Source organism: Pan troglodytes, chromosome 17 (assembly GCF_028858775.2).
Source record: "Pan troglodytes isolate AG18354 chromosome 17, NHGRI_mPanTro3-v2.0_pri, whole genome shotgun sequence".
Taxonomy (NCBI): Eukaryota; Metazoa; Chordata; class Mammalia; order Primates; family Hominidae; genus Pan; species Pan troglodytes.
The window spans coordinates 16,816,355-16,835,629 of NC_072415.2; the positions used below are offsets into that span (position 1 = coordinate 16,816,355).

Genomic DNA, 19,275 nt, shown 5'->3' on the forward strand with positions numbered 1-19,275 from the left:
AGGCTATGGAAGGTGAGTCGTGCACCGAGCATCTCCACAGTCACCTCGTCCAGCTTCCCAAGGGGTCAGCCCAGGCCTCAGCTCTACAGAGGATCGCAGTCCCTCCATTGCACCGCAGCCATCACAGGGCTCTGCCCAGTAACCGTGGATCCTACTGGAACAACAAACACCAAAGAACATCCCAACATTCCACCTGAAACCCAGCCATCAACTGGCAGCCTGAATTGGTCAGTTTTACCGTCAGAGAAGATTTACAAATAAAATAGGCCTATCTCCATTACTGTTTAATGATTATTTTTTTCCTTTAAAAAATTTTGTATCAATATAAAATTAAAATATAGTAAAATGTGCACGTTACAGAGTTTTAAACTTCATATTCCCTGTAGTATACAACAGCCTTATCAATATATGGATCATGTCTATTGATGCAGAAAATACCTCCTTGTAACTTGTTAACCAATATCCACTCACCCCACCATATGCAGCCCCTGTTTTGATTTCTGTTAACATACATTATTTTATTTTTTCAACTCCATAAAAGTTAAATAAATCACAGTGTACAGTTTGATGTCTACCTCTTTTACTCAAGAAATGCCCATTTAGCCCACAGTTCTAGACTCAGTGTGTGTCCGGAAATCCTAGACAGGCCATGGAAAAAATCAGATGAATGAGTTCTTTCATTAGCCTCAGACTAAACATCCAGATCAAAGAGTCCTACAGTTCATAAGATTCTTTTCATTATAATGCAATAAAGAATTTGTTTTCTTCGCATATTTATCCTTTAATTTGGTGACTCATACAAGTTAGTCTAGTTTCATTTATCTTATAGGAAATACTCAAAAAATATTAGGTTCCCATCAAATTCTCTGAATAAAATGACTTTCATTTACTTGCTATATAGTTCTTAAGCTACATATATTACCTAGTCATTTTAGACCAAAACTTTATTAATTCATTTTCATACTTACATTAATCACAGATGGAATAAGTTTTAATTCTGTAAGTTTTGCTTCTTTCATATTCGTAAAAATTAAAACTTTTATTTGAAAAGTGAGTTCTAGGAATGTAGGTAATTTTTAAAAAATAAATGTTTTTTTCAGTCAGACATGAGTTTAAAAAAAAATTCCAAAAACATATCTTACATGTAGAATGTACCTAATATTCCTAAAAAAATCAAACTATTTTCCAAAGTCCTCCTTGTCCCAGTTTTAGTTTTGCAAATTTCAAATTAATGATGTCAATTCTTAAGTATGTACTGTAGCAGTTAAGAAATTTCAAATAAGAAGACAGTGACAAGGCTGCAATCACATTTAAAATAAAGAAATTAAAGTAATTATGGTGATTTCACCGTTTCAATTCCTTGGATATAAGATTATCATTTCTCAGAATTAAGCAGTTATAAATAAGTATATTTGTCTCCATTAATTTTTACTCCATATATTATTCATTTAAGACAACTTTTATCTTTTCTTTGATAAGGGATGGATATGCCAGAACTCATTTTTAACTAGAATGAAATTTAAGGAATTTTGAACCTTATGTGGTCCTGATCTCTGTGCTTGGGTTTTAATTTTTTTCTCAACCTATATCATATGCACTTAGCCATGAACAATAAAATATGAACAAATCACATTTTCTTGTTGCTAAGCTACAAAGAATATGATGGTAAAGTGAAATCTCTTCAGCAAGAAAACCAGACTTTCCCCTTGTTTTGTTATTAATCAGGGGAACTGACTGTGGTGCAGGACTGCTTGGGTTTCGCAGTCAAGGCAGCTTTTTATATGTGATGAAGCTACTCCGAGTTTTTCTAATTCTTTACTTTGGAACAAGACTTTCTCTTCTGATTTTCCTGAAAAAAGATTCAAATGTCTTGATACTATAAACATGCTAGAGGCAAACAGGCATCCTAAGCTGTACTTTCCATTTGCTAAAACGGGATAATTGTCACATAGGTGTTAAGTAATAGCAGCCACCCATTACCCAAATGTTCCTGAAGTTTCTCTATCCTCCTGGAGTCCATAGGTTTCAATATCTCTGTAAATAGCACTGACATCTAATTGGTGATGATCTTGCTTTCTCTGAGTGTGCCAGCTCTCTCTACATAGTTCCATTCCTTGTTTTCCAGACAGAATTTTGCCACAAGGTGGGGCATGTTGTCCAGTGTACTCACATCCGTAATCTGTTCACACAATGCATGGTCAATCTCACCTCCCAGATCCTTTTTGTCCATTTTTACTTTAATATACAAAATATAATGATGGTGATGACAATGATGGTATTGTTGACCTATATGATAAAGACAAACCAAGCTATGCTCTTTTTATGTTTTCAAATGCAAGCACATCAGTAAGTGATGTACATAAATGATACGATTTAAACATCCAACACAAGGACGCACACAATTTTTATGATCATGTTGCAAATGAGAAAACAAATGACCCATCCCTTTCTTCTCCTTTAATCGTGGCAACATCGGTAGCTCCTAAGAGTTTTATTTGAGGAAGTTCTGCCTGTGTTATCTGGCTGATATTGAAGACTTGGGATTTTGTCACCCAAGTCCCATAAACAGTGGGTTACAGTTCAGGTAAGATGGAATGAAGCATGGTTTTTAGAGTGTACACTGATAGGAGCTCACTTTTATAAAATTTTCACATTCACCAAAATATATTTTCTAATAAAAATAATATATTAACACAAAAGTAGCTATGCAGCTGTGCCTTTTATTTCTTTTTCTTACCTGATTGGTCTGGCTAGGACTTTCAGTACTACATTGAATAAAAATGGTAAACATAAGCATCCTTATCTTGTGTCAGATCTTAGAGAGAAAACATCCAGCTTGTCCCATTCAGTATGATGGTTCTGTTATATATGGCCTTTATTATATTGAGGTATATTTCTTCTATACCCAATCTGTTGACAGTTTTTATCTAATGAGATGAGCATATGGTTTTTGTCCTTTGTTCCATTAATCTGATGTGTCACCTTTATTGATTTGCATATGTTGAACCATCTTTATATTTCTGGGATGAATTCTACTTGATCTTGGTGAATAATCTTCACAATGTGCTATGGGATTTAGTTTGCTAGTATTTTGTGAGGATTTTTGCATCTGTATTCATCAGGGAAATAGTCCTGTAATTTTGTTGTTGTTGTTGTTGTTGTTATGTCCTTGTCTGATTTGATATCTTTTCAAAAAGCCTGTCTTTGAGCTCATTGATTCTTTTTTCTGTTTGATTGATTGATTCTGCTGGTATTTTTTATTTGGTTCATTACATTTTTCAACTGTGGTCACTGCTGCTTTTTTAGCATTAGAGGGCGCTCTAAGCCTGGGTTTGCCACATATCCAAAGTTGCTTTGTCGTTCTGGCCTGGAAGGACTAGAGCGGGGCTTACAGAGTGTATTTCATCCCACTGGGTTTGCACGTTTCTGCCTGGGGCCGGAACAGCTCCAGGGGTTCTGTTTACGGTCCCCAGGTTGGGGTCAAGCACTGCAGGGCTGTGCCCAGGGCTGGATCTCTGTAGTGGGCTCAGCACTGGGCTGCAAGGCCACATGTGCCTGCTTTCCTTTGCTTCCCTGAAGCAGTCTCCATGCTGTGCTGCTTGTAGTGGGGCATGGATGAGACAGGGAGTCCTGTGGCCACCACAGCTGCTATGATGCTACATCATGCCCAAAGCCACTGAGGCCAGCGCAGCGCAGGGGTATCCTCAAGTTCCACGGCTACAGCTTTCCGGCCCCTGAGATTTATTCATGGCTCTAGGCTGCTGCAGAGAGTCAGTGGTGATGTGGGCTGGGACATGAGACTGTGCCACCAGGGCTGCTGGTCTCCACCTGGCACTGTGACAAGTCCAGTGGCTCTGTCCACAGGGACCAGCCTGGGTCAGGGGCCACTGAGTCTTGCCCAGTGTTGGGTTTCACGATGGTGTGCCAGCACTGCATTGCCAGGCAAAGCCCTGTGCTTAGTTTCTTTCCTTTCCTTCCCTCCAGTGGGTGGAGTCACTCTTTGCACTGTGCTGCCCAGGGTTTAGGGAGGGATGGTGAGGGCAGTCCCTTGGCCACCAAGACTCATGCTTAGCTGGGTCGGGCCAAAGCCCATGGAAACTGGGGCCAGCACAACCCTGGAATGTGTCCCAGGCCTATGCTGATACGCCCTGACTACTGCTGAGGTTTGCTCGTGGCCTGATGCCACTATCGAAGGCCAGAGGTGGTGCAGGTCAGAACATGAGACTGTCCTATTGGGGCTGCAGTTTTCCACTAAGTGCTGGGGTGATTCCAGAGACTTTGTCCATGGGTTTTGGCCTGGGGTCAGTGGCTGTGGGGTTCTCCCTGGCCCTGTGTTTTACTGTGCTGGGCCCAACACTGGGTCCAAGTCAAAGTCCTTCAGTCACATCACTCACCTTCCCTCCTGTGGGTTGTGTTTCTGTGCTGCACTGCCTGGAGTTGGGGAAGCGCTGAGGTGAGCAGTGAGACTCTGTCCTTCCTACCTTCTTCAATGCCTCTTTTCTTATTGTGCTAAAAACAGGTGCTCTATTGGATTCCTTAGCACTTGTAAAGGTGCTTTTGTGCTTGGATAGTTGTTTAATTTCATGTTTTTGTGGGGGAGATGATCACTGGAGGGCCTTATTTTTCCATTTGCCTCACCCCTTCCTCTCTTAAAGATTTTTTCCAAAAATTTTTTTTCCAAAAAAATCATCCTTCTGATTTTCCTAGAAGTGATTCTTCTGTCTCCATATTTTAAGGGCTTTCCATATTAAATATTTGGGCTCAAATATATTTACACTTTGGAACATAAATCTGTCTCGGGCAAGGGAACAATTAGCATTTCATTGCAGAATAAGGATATTTAACCACACCTGTGACATTCCTTTATAATAAAGTTTATCATGTATTCAGAGTGTGTGCATCTCTGTGGATGTATTTGAAAGGCGTATGCTAAGTCAGCCCAGGGAATTTTACTAGACCTCAAAAAGACCTTGAGCTTTTCATATACTTAGCTGTTTCTTTTTTTTATCCCCCAGTGGAAAAGCGAGATTTTCTTTGACCATTGGCTATGGACATTGTCAGGGATGGTGCAGCCTGAATGAGAATGTCTGCAGTATTTCCTGAAATAAGTATCCCTCAAGGATGATACTGTGGACCTCACTCAGGAAGAATGTGTCCTTCAGAGAAAGCTGCGCAGAGACGTGGTGCTGGAGAAGCAGTCATCTGGTTACTTTGGGTGAGTCTTTCAACATTCATTTATTTTATACAAAGTTTTCCAGAATACTTTCTCTATATTCCACCTCCCTGTATGCCCTCCTTGATTTATATACTTTCATAGTCCTATTTACATGTTTATAAAGTAAGTGTATTTCACTTACTCACTGACTGTGCAATGAGGAGGAGCACCAGGCCTTGGGAGGGGAGCCGGTGAAGGAGGCTAACTGCAGTTTGGGGGCTAAGGCTCGGAAATGGGAGGGAGACTGGGAAGCTCGGGACCAGGAGAAGGGAAAAGCTCTGCCCACCCTCCCCTGGTGATCCTGTGCAGGGACTGTGGGCTCTGTAACTTGAAGTGGGGGGTCAGTCCCGCCACATCCCCATGGCTGGCACTTAATATGTGGCTTCATTCAGCTGGAGGGTGTTCTGAGGACAGGAATAGGACTAGCTCACTTTCCTCATGTAGGAGTTTCTTTTCCCTGAGTCCCTCCTTTTCCAGTGGACAGCGTGGGACCACCTCTTCCACATGTTGAATTCCCCCTCTTGGCAGGTTTGTGCCCCAGGAAGTAGTGTGTTGATTTGAAGCCCTAAAAAAAATATTTTCCACACTCAAGAGTGACTTATCCAGACCGATTTTACCTAAGAAACAAGCCTGAAGGAGGAGAGAGAAGAAAGAAGAGTCAGAACTAGCACTTTCCCAGGTGAAAGTCACACTGTGGTTGATTGTTCTGTCTTCTCCCTGCAGTGCTGTGTTCAGGACTTGCTAATCTCTGACTCTGCAATGTCCTGCTGCACACATTTGCTGGTACTCACTGAGGGCCTTGCCTCAGTCCCCTCCCATCTCCATGTCACTGTGACCCAGTGAAATGGGCCTGTGAAGAGGCCATTTGGGGGGTCATCCTGGGCAGGACTATACCCAAGACCTGGGTTGGGGACAGGGAGCGGGTCCTGTGGGGTTAGAGGGATTGGGCAGCAGGGATTGTTTAGGGGACACATCAGATGCATTGTCTGCTCCCAGTGGATGAGGATTAAAGAAACTGCACAAATAAGTAGTGTATTTATGTGTAGGTGGAAAATCCTGGACAAAGATTAATAAGGGGAAACTTGTTCTACCTGACTTCATTGTGAATTTGAAGCTCAACCAACTGAATCAGTGTGATTCTGGCCCAAAAGTACTATTGATTTGGCTTTGAACTCCTGGCCTCAAGTAATCCACCGCCTCATGCTCCCAAAGTGCTGGAGTTACAAGTGTGAGCCTCTGCACCTGGCCCTGTAGTGTTGATTTGGACTAGAATGGAATAAATTATTCAAAAATTGATATCATCGAGAAATAAAGGTTGGATTTCATGCAGATGATAAAGGGTGGTTTCATTTCATAATTGCTTTTCAAAAAGTTGAATCAACCTAAGCATTTAACACTAGGAAGTTGTTTAAATCATTGACAGAATATCCATCCCATGGAAACCTTGTTCGTGGAGTGACTCATGTAGCCATTGGGTTAGGTCTTTTTGTTGTTTGTTTGTTCATTTGTTTTTTTGTTTTGTTTTTGAGACAGAGTCTTGCTCTGTTGCCCAGGCTGGAATGCAGTGGCACAATCTTGGCTCACTGCAACCTCTGCCTCCCAGGTTCAAGCAATTCTCGTGCCTCAGCCTCCCCGGTACCTGGGAATACTGGTGCACATCACCATGCCCGGCTGATTTTTGTATTTTTAGTAGAGATGGCGTTTTGCCTTGTTGGCCAGGCTGGTCTTAAACTCCTGGCCTCATGTGATCCACCTGCCTCAGCCTCTCAAAGTTCTGGGATTATAGGCGTGAGCCACTGCACCTGACCGGGTCTTTTTTTAAAAACACAAAATTTTGTATGTATGCAATTCAGCTGAGACACTGGGGCAGCGAACTGTCTTAACCATCAAGAGATCAAAGCCAGGGCAGGCACAGTGGCTCCCAGCACCTTGGCAGGCTGAGACAGGAGGACCACTTGAGGCCAGGAGTTCATAGTCCTGGGCAACATAGTGTGACCCTGTCTCTACAGAATTTTTAAAAATTAGCCAGGCTTGGTGGCATGTGCCTATAGTCCCAGCTACTTGAGTAGCTGATATAGGAGGATGGCTTGAGCCCAGGAGGTTGAGGCTGGAGGTTGAGGTGGTTGAAGCTTCAGTGAGCTAATTATCGTGCCTCTGCACTCCAGCCTGAGTGATGGAGAGGAAAAACAAAAAAGAGGTCAAAGCCAAATTCTGGTACTATCAATTTTTATTAAATATTATTTTATTTTACTTTAAACATCACCATATATATATTTGTTTTGTGGTAAAACTCCTAATAATGACACAGTTTGAGACTTGAGAGAAAGGAGCAAAGCAGTCTTTCTTATCATGTCTGCCACTGCCTCAACCAGGAACCACTGTTGTCAGTTCTGTGGCAAGAGTCAGGGAAACTCTTGTAAAAATCCATTTACACATAATTATGTGAGTTGAAAAAATAGTTCGGTGAATCTATTGTTATGTAGTATTCTTTTTTAAAACTACATATCTTGAATCTGTTTTCATGTTAGCAAATACTGAAATACTTGCTTTCTTAGATCTGTTTGCAAACATTTCATGCTTAATAAGAATTTATATTATGCTGTTCAGCATGCTTATTATTAAATATTTTATTCTGAGATATAATGCTATGATTATTTCTGATTTTTAATCTTTTGATTTAACTAATAAACTAAAGTGGGGTTCTAATTATGAACCATTGCTGTGTTAATGGAATAAAACATTTAACTTATATTAGTGGCTTTAATAAAAATTTCTTAAGCAGTGAAAACATGGCTAAATAGCTAAATTTAAATGGACTAAATTTTATTTATTTTTTTTATGTATATCTTTGATGTGGACTAAAGTTACAGTGTTTTATATATTTTATTTTTATTTTCATAGTTTTTAAATAACCTGACTAATATAATATAAACAGTCTTGTTATTTCTTGCAAGATTTACATCTCAAAGAAACTGTATCTGGCATAAAATTTTAAGAACATTTACCCTTAATGTGAATTAAATCTTGTTAGGCTTCAGAAAAACACGTTGGAGACCTTTTAATTTAAATATTTATAAGGATTAATTTGATTGTCTCTTTATTTTTAATATACTTTATTTCTTAGAGAAGTTTAAGGTTCACAGCAAAATCTAGCAGTGTTACAGTCTTCTTGTGTACACCATCCCTCTCTGAAAGTTGTCAGAATTAAAGTGGAGTCCCTAATTTAAGAAAACCGTAACACATAAAGCTGGGGAAGGCTGTAAAGAAAGGGTTCTCATGCTATATGCCTGATAACAAAAAGTTTCATGAGAGACTGCAGAACATCACAGCCTTGCACAAAGGCCATCACAACCTCACACAAAAAATATTTCTGCAAGGACATCTGCCCAGCAACTGCCTGTCCAGCTTTTGACTAGCATTGCCTTTATTATTGATCTTTGGAGCCAAGGATAATTATTTCAAAACAATTAGGTAATCCTCATTTTTTTCTTTAAAAAGCTATGTCTTCTTTTACCTTCCTAAATATGCACATAGTTTATAATGCCCATATGTTCCCATTGCAATACTTTATTTCCCCATTTTTTTTAATTTATAGAGAACATCTCACTGTTTCTTATTTAGGTTGACACCCCCATACATGCATAGTGTCCCCCATTAACAACAACCCCCACAAGAGTGACATGTTTCTTACAATTGATGAGTCTATATTGACACATTATCACCCAAAGTCAATAGTTCTCATTACAGTTGACTTTTGAAATGGTACATTCTGTTAGTTTGGACAAATATATAATGACATGTATCTACTATTATAGAGTTAAACAAAATAGTTTCAGTGCCCTAAAAAGACTCCATGCTCTATTTATTCCTTATTCCCCACAAACTCCACTAATTGTTTCACTGTCTCTATAGTTTTACTGTTTCCAGAATATCAAATTGTTGGTCATATACTATTTAGCCTTTCAGACTGGCTTCTTTCACTTAGTAATAAACACTTAAGTTTCATCCATGTATTTTCAGGCTCGATAGCATATATCATTTTAACACTGAATAATATTTTATTTCTGGATGTACTATCGTTTATCCATTTATCTACTGAACAGCATCTTGACTGCTTCCAAGCTTTGGCAGTTATGAATAAAGCTGCTGTAAAGGTCCATGTGAAGATTTGTGTGGACCTAAGTTTTCAGCATCTTTGGGTAAATACTAAGGACTCTAATTACTGAATCAAATAGTAAGAGCATGTTTAATTTTATAAGAAATTGCCAGCCGGGCACAGTGGCTTATGCCTGTAATCCCAGCACTTTGGGAGAACAAGGCGGGTGCATCATGAGGTCAAGAGATCGAGACCATCCTGGCCAACATGGTGAAACCCCATCTCTACTAAAAATACAAAAATTAGCTGGGCATGGTGGCGCGTGTCTGTAGTTCCAGCTACTCAGGAGGCTGAGGCAAGAGAATTGCTTGAACCCGGGAGGTGGAGGTTGCAGTGAGCCGGGATCGCGCCACTGCACTCCAGCCTGGTGACGGAGCGAGACTCTGTCTCAAAAAAAAACAAAAAACAAAAAAACAAAAAACGGCCAAATTGTCATCCAAACTGGCTGTACCATTTTGCATTCCCACCAGCATGAATGAGAGATCCTTTCGCTTCACATCTTTGCCAGCATTTGGTGTTGTCAGTGTTCTAGATTTTGGCCATTATAGGTAAGTGTGTACTGATATATTGTTCTTATTTGTTTTTCCCTGGTGAAATATGATGTGGAGCATCATTTTGTCTGCCTCTTTGTCATCTGTGTGTCTTCTTTGGTGAGGTGTTAGCTAAAGTCTTTGGCTCATTTATTATTTTTTTAGTTATTTTCTTATTTTTGAGTTTTAAGAGCTACGAGATACATGTTTTATAAATATTTTCCTCCAGTCTATGTCTTTTCTTTTCCATTTCTTGATGTTGTCTTTCACAGAGTAGAAATGTTTAATTTTGGTAAATCATATGGTTATCAGTTATTTCTTTTAGGAATTAAATCATTGATGCTGTATCTAAAAAGCCATTGCTAAACTCAGGGTCATCTATAATTCCTGTGTGCTATCTTTTAGGAATTTTAGAGTTTTGTGTTTTACATTTAGACTTGTAATCTATTTTGTGTTCATTTTGGTGAAGATGTTAAGGTCTGTGATTCATATTTTAATATGTATATGTCCAGTTCTTCTAGCACCATCTGTTGAAGAGGCTATCTTAGCTACATTTTATTACCTTAACCTCTGAAGTCAAAGATCTGTGGACTATATTTATGTTGGCCTATTTCTAGGCTCTCTGTTCTTCCCATTGATTTGTCTATTATTTCATCAATACCACACCGTCTTCATAACGGTAGCTTTATTGTAAGTCTTGAAACTAAGTAGTATCTCTGTCCTCCAATTTTATTATTTTCCTACAATATTGTGTTGGCAATTCTAGGTCTTTTGCCTTTTCATATAAGCTTTAGAGTCAGTTTTAATATCCACAAAATAAGTTCCTGGAATTTTTATTGGAATTACTCTGAATATGTAGATAAATTTGATGAAAACTGCCATCTAGACAATATTGTCTTCCTATCTATGAGCATGGTATATCTCTTCATTTGTTTAGTTCTTCTGTTCTTTTCAACTGATAAGAATATTTATTGGACTACAGGTCTCCCTCCTGTGCTGAGGAGTGGACAATGATGAATGCCATATTCTGTAGACAAGTCACCTCTGTGGGCCACATGTCTGATCACAAACAGGAGGGCCATAGAAAGATACAAACACCAAAGGAAAATTGTGAAATTCAAGAATTGGCAACTGTGTCGGAGGCAACCCCTTTTTTTATTCCAGGGTGCCTGTCACTTCCACCAAAATCTGCCAGCTTATGCCAAGGATACTGGTGCTTCTGCTGTTTGGCTCTGCCTCTTAATTGGCTTTGGGTTTTGTACATCTTGAAGTTAGCCAGATAGTGCTTCTTCATCTTTACCTTGAAGGAAAACTTTTTACACATTAAAAGTTTCAGTCACATAGAACATCTATTAGCTTTTATTTTAGTACTTCCTCTGAAAAAGACCATCTTTGTTTCTCATAATCAAGGATTTTTTTTTATTAATTTGATTAATTCTATTGATGGATTTCCAAATGCTGAATCTTACTTGCATTCTTGGCATAAAGGCCAGTTGATAATAATATAATGTTTAATGTTCTAACACAATGGTTTCTAATATTTAAAACTTTCACAATTATATTCATATGTTCAATACATCTGAAATACTCTATTTGACTTAACCCAGGCAAAGCTGTCATATCACCCTTATGTAGTCTTCCTAAAAATTATTCTTTAAAACTCTTGAATAATTTAGTTAGCATTTGTTTATTAGTAAAATTTATCTCTGGATCATATGAACATGGTACATTTTTGTGTGAAAGGGACTATTTGATAAATGTCTATTTTTTTCTGTAAATATTGTGCAGTTTGGAGTCTCTACAGCAGTAAATTGATAAAATATGTATTCTTAGAATATATATAATGTACATGTACATGTTAATTTGCATTGACTTATACAGCTTCTCCCCTATTAATTTTTTGTATCAGTACATGACTTCAGGCTCCTATGTGCAGAAGTCCTCAACCCCCAGGCTGCAGACCAGTACCTGTCCATGGCCTGTTAGGAAACTGGCCGCACAGCAGGAGGTGAGTGGTTGGAGAGCGAGCATTGCTGCCTGGGCTCTGCCTCCTTTCAGATCAGCAGTGGCATTAGATTCTCATAGAAGCAGCGAACCCTATTGTGAACTGCACATGTGAGGGATCTAGGTTGCACACTCCTTATGAGACTGTAATGCCTGATCATCTGAGCTGGAACAGTTTTATCCCGAAACCATCTCCGCAACAACACCTGATCCTGTCCATGGAAAAATTGTCTTCCCATCCGTGGAACGGGTCCCAGGTGCCAAAAAGGTTGGGGACGACTGCCTATTTGCACCGTAACCTATTGATACATTCTTTACCAGTCTATTGTATGATCCCATTTCTTTATTCATAATTAAATAATAGTTTGGCTCAGGAATTTGGGGAATAACAGAAAATTAGATTTTCAGCAGGGAACACATCAAGGAAGCATAGAATCCAGTAAGACACACTGCCTTGTGGTCAGTCCCTCATGTCCCAGATCTCAGCATTTCCTGCTCCATCTACATGAGTCCTGTCCCTCCAGGAGTCCTGGAAAAGAAGAACCTCTCCAAAACATTCACATCTCTCTGGAGGCACTCACTAGAAAGTTGTAATTGTTTTTGGTAAACAGTAACTGGGAAAATGTTTTTCAAACTATCTTCAGCTCCCCAAGTGTGTACTGTCATTGTTGCTACAGGTGAAATGATTATTGCAGTTTTGAGGGGAGATGATGTCACAAGATCTCGAACCCATATCTCAGAACTGCCTGCCTCCTCCCACACACTCTGGCTGTCCTGACCATCACTTCAAGCCCACCAGCCCTGCAGCAAAAAAAATCAAACGAGTAGTTCAGAAGGCAAAGTCTGCAAGGGAAGGAAGTGTATTGGGAGGTACAGTAAGTACTCCTGTCTGGAGAAGGTCTTCTTTGGGGCTAGAAACTGAGCCAGTGCTAAAGCCATGCAGGAAGGAGGAAATAATCAGTGAGCCACGGGCTGAACTTGTGGAGAAGAAATGGAGGGCAAGGTCACAAACCAGTCCCTAACTGCTTCTAATTTAATGTAATCCTCACTGTTTGTCATTATTGCTTTTGATGGCCATGAAATCTGTTTTTTTCCCAGTTCTCTAGTGTAATTTGGAATTAATTTCCCAGCTGCTTTATTTTTTTTCTAGAAGAGTCAGGGACATTTTCAGGATTAGTAGAGGTGTTTCTACAACACCTTCATGCCTTCGATAATGTGTAAGAGTTCACCAATTGAATTACCTTATTCTGTTCAGAAGTAGTAACTATAGAGTTTAACCACTCTGGACATATTATATACTTAATGGAGACCATAGCTGTGTGGTGACTGAAAACATGCATTGTCTACTCCTTATGGTGAGACTGCTTTCCTTCATGAAGTCAGTAAAGAAGGGTAACTTTTCTGTAGATTTTTGTATTTTTAAAAAAGGTCAAGATCTTCGGCAGTTTTCTGAATTGAATTGTTTGTGATATTTGCTCTGTTTTTAAAATGTTCTAAGGCCATTACCAGGTTCAGTGCTTATCTTAGTACAATTTAAATTGATTCCGTGAATAATTTTTCCTGCCTCCAGTTTCCCTTTTACATAGTGGGCTCATGTTTTAATATGTTAAACAATTCTGACATTGAAATAATTTTATTTTATATTTTTGCATTCACAAATACTAATTTTCTCCATATATTAATGGTGATGTAGTTTCTCCTCGGCAATATTTTATTGCCTACTCATGTTTTATGTCCCCTGGATTACAGCACTGTCATTCCACTGTGCCCTATTTCTTGGTTATGATGAAAAGACTCTTAATTCCAGTATGAAATCATTTCTGCATTCCATAAATTTCATTTGGCATCTGTGGAATTAAGGCATCTTCATTGTATTTGGATCTCTGAATCATAAGTGATATTTGCCTATAAATTAAGCAATGATATTTAAATAAGAGATTACCACAATCATATTTTATAAATATACAACCATTTTTAAAAACCTGACAAAATCTACAAAAAAAAGAAAATGAAATATATGTGGAGTTTTAGAAAAGACTGACTAGGTCCAAGGTTGAGGCACATAGTGGTTAAGCACATTGTCAGCTCCGGACTCTGCCTCTTACAAGGAAGGAGGGGGCTTTAGATGTTATTTAGCTGTTATTTAGCCTTTCTACACCTAAGTTCCCCTCACCTGTAAAAAAAACAATAATAATAAATTGCTTACTTTGTAGAATCATTGTAAATGTTCTATGTAAAATATGAATATAGTACTCACAGTAAAGATGTGTGTGTGTGGTGTGTGGTGTGTAGTTCAGCAATAGAAAATGGAATTTAATAAGAACGTTATGAGTTGAAAACAATGGTATGTGGACAATATTGAATTTCAGTTGCCAAAATAAAATAGACCTCATGTTTCCCTTCAGGATCCTCTAACTCTGAATATGAATAGAAGTATCAGTCACTGGAAAAGAACAAATGTCCTCTAGGGATGTGGCAATAGGAATAATCTTATCTCAGACCATAATTGGGTTCCTGATGAAAATATTTTTTCTTTAGCATTGTATTTCTCTTTATTTCACCAAATGCACATTAAGGTCTACAGATCTGATTCTCAAACACCTGGCTGTAGCCACCTCCTTTGTGATACTTTATAAAGGAGTCCCACAGAGAGTGCCTGCTTTTGGGTTGAAACATTTTCTCAATAATAATTAGGTACAAACTTGTTTTCTATGTTCACAAAGTGGGCAGGGCTGTGTGCATTGGCACCACTTGCCTTTTGAATATCTTCCAGGCCATCACAGTCAGCCCCATGTACTCCTGCTGGGCAGACCTGAAACTACAGGCTCCCAAATAGAATGGGTGCTCCAACATCCTCTGCTGGATTGTGATATGCTGGTAACCGCATGTGACTGGCAAGTGGAATGGCGAAAACAACACAAAGAAGGATTTGGTTACTGTTCTGCAGTAGTTAATAACTGATATGGTTTGGCTATGTCCCCACTCAAACCTCATCTTGAATTCCTATGTGTTGTGGGAGGAACTTGGTGGGAGGTGATTGAATTATGGGGGCAGGTCTTTTCTGTATTGTTCTCGGGATGGTGAATGAGTCTCATGAGACCTGATGGTTTTAAAAACAGGAGTTTCCCTGTACAAGCTCTCTCTTTGCCTGCTCCCATCCATGTAAGACCTGACTTGCTCCTGTTTACCTTCCGCCATGATTGTGAGGCCTCCCCAACCATGTGGAACTGAAAGTTTGTTAAACCTTTTTTTCTTCCCAGTCTTGGGTATGTGTTTATCAGCAATGTGAAAAAAAATGGACTAATACAGCAAAGTGGTATCAGTAGAGTGGGGTGCTGCTGAAAAGATACCCAAAAATTTGGAAGCGACTTTGGAACTGGGTAACAGGGAAAGGTTGGAATACTTGAGATGGCTCAAAAGAAGAAAGGAAAATGTGGGAAAGTTTGGAACTTCCTAGAGACTTGTTGAATGGTTTTACCCAAAATGCTGATAGCAATGTGGACAATAAAGTCCAGGCTAAGGTGGTCTCAGATGGAGATGAGGAACTTGTTGGAAACTGGAGCAAAGGTGACTCTCGTTATGTTTTAGCAAAGAGACTGATGGTATTTTGCCCCTGCCCTAGAGATTTGTGGAACTTTGAACTTGAGAGAGACGATTTAGGGTATCTGGCAGAAGAAATTTCTAAGCAGCAAAGCATTCAAGAGGTGACTTGGGTGCTGTTAAAGGCATTCATTTTTTAAATCAATACCTCCTGAAGTCCTCCTGAGAGCGCCAGATATGCATTCGGGCCGCATGGGGCAGAAAAGGAGGGCTCCATCACTCCCTGCTGGCCATGAGGGTGCAGTGCAGGACACTCAGAGCTCAATACTTAGTTGTTTCCCAGTGCCCCCTGCTAGACCTCCTACTGAATCCTGAAATTCTCAATTTCTTGATCTGTCTGCTCCTTTGGATGAATATGCGTCAAATCCACGGGAGCATCACAAAAGGATTCTTTCTCAGTCATGCCTGTGTGATAGGACCTTCTTCCAGTTTCTTTCAAAAATTGAAAAAATCATCTGAACGATGCAGTCTACACTTCTATCCTCAGACTCTGCTGCAGAGCTTCATCCTGCAGGACACAGATGACTACAGGGCTGTTTGAGATGGAATCTTCCTTTCTAAATCTTCTAGGCTTGATCACAGTCACAAATGAGCAGAGCAGATGAAAGTGAAAAATCTTCTGGCTTGTCCCTATTTGGGGAGAGCTCTCCAGAAGTATTTTCAAGAAATTAGTAGCTATTCGAGGGAGTGAAATACAGCTGGTTTGCCTTCGAGAAAGGAAAGTGAAGTGTGCTTTTGTTTCCTCTCATTTAACAGTTGCAAAAGGCAAATTAGAAAATAGGAATACTCATGACACTTTCTTATAAATACTGCTAAACAAAATAATCTGCATTCATATTTTTGTACTGGTAAAATATCTGAAAGCAAAATCATGGGAAGATATTTAAGTATATTATACATCATGAATTTCAAAAACAGAGTGAAGATCATGATACAGGTTTCTTATATGAATAACTGTATGGTTTATATTTTCCTTCGCCTTTTGAAATACTCAGGAAATGTTTGTTGTACACAGAATTTGAATAAAAATTGTCCAGGCCAGGTGCAGTGGCTCACGCCTATAATCCCAGCACTTTGGGAGGCCAAGGCAGGCAGATCACCTGAGGTCAGAAGTTCAAGACCAGCCTGACCAATATGGTGAAACCTTGCCTCTACTAAAAATGCAAACATTAGCTGGGCATGATGGCGAGTGCCTGTAGTCCCAGCTACTTGAGAGGCTGAGATAGGAGAATTGCTTGAACCCAGGAGGTGGGGGTTGCAGTGAGCCAAGATTGTGCCACTGCACTCCAGCCTGGGTGACAGAGTGAGACTTCATCTCAAAATAAATAAATAAATAAATAAATATAAAAATAAAAATTTCCATGCAAACTTTTCTTCAATATATTTTTGTTACAGTTAACGTAAAATTAGCTGTTGTAATAGACAAACCTGAATTTATCAGCAGTTTGATCATCATGTAATATTTATCATTGCTGGCATATACCACCTCAACACAGGCTTTCAAATGTCATGTGACTCTGCTTGTGGATTTTCCTCCAAATATGGATTTAGGGACCCCCATACCTTCTATTGGTGTATTTCTCATTGCTAACCTGTGTCTTCAAATCTGGCTATGGTGCTTGGGAAAATTTCATGCAGTTGTATGGCAAAAAATATTTGGGGCTTCACAGAGGATGTTTTCACAGGTCAGGCCTGTACCAGGTAAATGTCGTTTCCACCCACTCAGCTAGGATGCTTGTATGGCCAGACCTCAGAACAAAAAGCCTGGGGAAGGGAGTCTTGAACTGTGAGACCAGCGGGAATACAAGATTGGTCTGGTGAATAAGACCACTGTTTTTCTTACACTATGTGAAAAAAATGCTGTTAATGTGAGCAACAGCCGGTTTTCCTGCTTTCATACATTTATGCAAGAAAATGTGACTTAAAATCTAATTCCACAGATTAAACCTAGAGAATATATTTCAGGGAAGAGGGCAAAAAGGTCAATCAATAAGGCTCACACTGTTGACCATCTGAAAGGGGATTCCCATTGAATCCCAAAAGCACAGAGTAGAGTTGAAATATTCCCTAGACAAGTGTTGTAAAAAAAAAATGAAAGTACATTACATATGTAGGAACATTTAGATATGAACTGACACTAGTGCCAACACTCAGTCACCACGAGAGGCCCTCAAGCATCCAGGATAGCCTGTTCTTCCCTCAGCATAACCATAATGTAACAAGCTAACCTTTTCACAAAGGGTGGCTATGATTATAAACCGAGTATCAGTAATGAGTTAACACAGGCAACGATAATATCCTGCTACTGTAACTTAAAAACGTGTTTTTATGTCCATCAAAATCAAGTAGTGATTGTGCATAAAATTTTGTAATATTTAAGGGTTAGGTATCCATCAAACATGTTACAGACCAGGCAGTTACTCCAGAAATACCTTTAAAAGGAGAGAATTATTGCAAACCACATAAGATATTTAGTCTGCATTAGGAAATGAAAATGCAAGAAACATTCTGCAATGTGGAATGAACAAATATGATTCCTTAAAATGCATAAAACTCAGCAAGGACAGAAAACCACGCTGTTTCTCCACTGTGCTGTAAACACAGTGGTCAACAAAACCACATTAACATTTTGCCATGCCTTTGTCAATAACTTTTCTTGGCAGCCTCAGATATAGCCTTCACTTGCAAGACAAGTTGAAAGGGTCTTGTAACATCTTTCTCTTTTGAAAACCAATTTATCAAAATGAAAACCTTTTATTGTTGATTTCACCATAAAGTTAGTAGAATCTCAGAAAAGATACAGATAATGCATATGTGTCTGAGAAAGAGCTCCTGTAAAGCCCAACACCAAATACAGGTCATATCATAGAAGTATTGGTGTCCTGCATTTTGCTCTTGTAATTATACCTGCGTTTATTACTCTGGGGAGATTCTCAGGACCAGCATTGCTGCATTTTGCTTTTCTATATTTTAATTGTTAATAGATATTGTTTGGTTGCCAACCCCTAAATGTGGAACACTTTATAATCGTAATATGCAAGGTATGAGAACACAGTACTTCTTTCATCATCTGTGATGTATGATTATTCACCCTAATTTTCTTGAGTCTGAGCAGTTTAACGGAGGTATATTTTTATTAGTTCACTATTGTTTAAATTTCTTGTCTTTTCATGCTAAAAGGAAAGTTGATATTTATCTATATCTATGTCTGTATATGCATGTATATCTATAGAAATAGATCCATTTGTTTGAAGAACCCTCTGTAATTAATTGTGATGAATTATGCCTGTTTTAGAAAGTATTTTGTACACATATTTTTAATAAAAATTTTCCCCCCGAATATTTAACCAATATGACATTAAAAGAGTCAGGAATTTGTCTCTCACTTTATTTTCTTTTTGTGGATCACCAATTATTTTTGGATTATTCATTAAATAAAGAATCCTCTCACTGAGGTTAAATCTATAATTTTATATATATATTTTTTTTTATTATACTTTAAGTTCTATGGTACATGTGCACAATGTGCAGGTTTGTTACATATGTATACATGTGCCATGTTGGTGTGCTGCACCCATTACCTTGTCATTTACATTAGGGTTATCTCCTAATGCTATCCCTCCCCCCTCCCCCCACCCCACAACAGGCCCCGGTGTTTGATGTTCCCCTTCCTGTGTCCAAGTGTTCTCTTTGTTCAATTCCCACCTATGAGTGAGAACATGCAGTGTTTGGTTTTTTGTCCTTGCGATAGTTTGCTGAGAATGATGGTT

General features: G+C 39.0%; 1 protein-coding gene and 1 pseudogene across 1 annotated transcript in view; both read left to right on the forward strand.

The window, feature by feature from the left end:
• Positions 1–14,120, forward strand: part of ZNF519 (zinc finger protein 519) — a 56,581-nt gene extending 42,461 nt beyond the window's left edge. The window contains exons 4-6 of the transcript XR_010151848.1: positions 5,016–5,215; positions 11,811–11,909; positions 12,583–14,120. The gene's annotated coding sequence lies outside the window, so the exon portion shown is untranslated. The remainder of the gene's footprint in view (positions 1–5,015; positions 5,216–11,810; positions 11,910–12,582) is intronic.
• On the forward strand, positions 14,363–14,863 carry PANTROV1R-PS260 (vomeronasal 1 receptor panTroV1R-ps260 pseudogene; annotated as a pseudogene).